Raw genomic sequence first — 1,654 nt, 5'->3', positions numbered from 1 at the left:
TTTTAAGAAAAGATAAAAAATTTTAGCAGGGTTCTAAAGATGCTCATGAGTTAAGTCCCAGTAAAGTTATTAAATTTCAAAAAGCAATGATAGTTTATAGATGAGAATGGATTAAAGCTCTGCAAATCGGGAAGGAATGGTATACAATTAATATATCATGTTATGTGTCCAATTTTATATTTAGACAGATTTTCTTACATATCCATTCTACTGTTGCCTGAATAGTATTTAAGGATAATAACTTACAAACTCATAGTTGAATTCATATATTAATATAAAGGAACATGAAACTTTTTAAACTAATAATCATTTATTGATGTACCATAACCCATAGGTACATAGGTTATATTGGTTATATTTACTTTTACTCCCTAAATTTTATATATTTGGACAAATTTATCATTTTAATAACAATTATTTTGATAAAAACTACTTTCATTGTCTAAGAAAATGTAAGTTATTTACCGATGCCTTCCTCTTCCATATTATATTCCACCACAGCTATTTTCCTATATATGTTTTTGTTCAGAATCTAGTATAGTTGAAAACAATTATCAGATTGATTTATTTTACATAATTATGTGAATCTATATTTCCTTTGTAGATTTTAAATTTTTGCACCCCATTTCTTTTTTAACTGAAGAAAATTTTCTTGATTGGATGTATCAATTACTTATCTCCCCTAGAAAATCTTAGTTTCTTTTATATTTAAAAATGCTGTCATAATATCTTGTGAAGGATTTTGTATGTATAAATATATATGTGTATATGTTTATATGTACATATTCAATGTATATATTTAAAATTTTCAAATCCTTTTGGTTAATATCAAGAAGCATATTTACTGGATAATATATGCAGTCTATGTGACCATGGGCTGTTCACCATGCCCCACTTCCCCAAATAAATAGTCAGATGCTTGTTATTTAATAATAAGTACCTATATCTTAAGCTTTGCTTTGTTACCACTAGATTATAACTCAGTCATCCCATTGAAGCCAGTTTAAGTTCTGCTTCGTGGCTGTTTGCCACTCCTCAACTTCATACATCTGACTTCTGCTAGTCTGGGGCAAAATGCTCCAATTCTTTACTCTTTCCCAAAATTCCTGTCTCTCTCTGTTGAATGTCCCACCTTCTAATCCTACCTTAGCTTATTCATCTGACTTTTATTGACAGATGATGTTTCTACCTACTATATGAGAGATTTTTTTCCCGAGTCAATGACTTGTGTAAGAAATAGAGTGTCTACTCATGTGGCTATATTATCTTCCCTATGCTTAATAAATGTTTAGATGAAAGGTTTTGGGAAAATTGTCAGCAAAAAGAGGAAATAAACAGCAAGTAAATGCATGAAAAATAAAAATAAAGTAAGAAAAGCATAACATAAATATTTCCCTTTAAATTTCCGAGGCAGAAGGAGAGATGAGATAGCTCAGCATTCAATTGCTTAAAATAAGAATCCTTATATGGAGAAAAGCTTAGAGAGAGATAGATTAGAGGAGAGGAGAGGGAGGAACTATAGGAGGGAGGGTGAGAAGAAGGGAGGGAAACATGTTAGATAAGAGAAAGGTGCATAGGCATTAGGCCATCATCTAAAAGAAGGATGCCTGAAATCACAGACAGCAGAAGGAGGTCATGATCATTGTAATGCAGC

This window comes from Apodemus sylvaticus, chromosome 9, assembly GCF_947179515.1.
Source record: "Apodemus sylvaticus chromosome 9, mApoSyl1.1, whole genome shotgun sequence".
Classification (NCBI taxonomy): Eukaryota; Metazoa; Chordata; class Mammalia; order Rodentia; family Muridae; genus Apodemus; species Apodemus sylvaticus.
Note: the sequence above shows the minus strand (reverse complement) of the source record.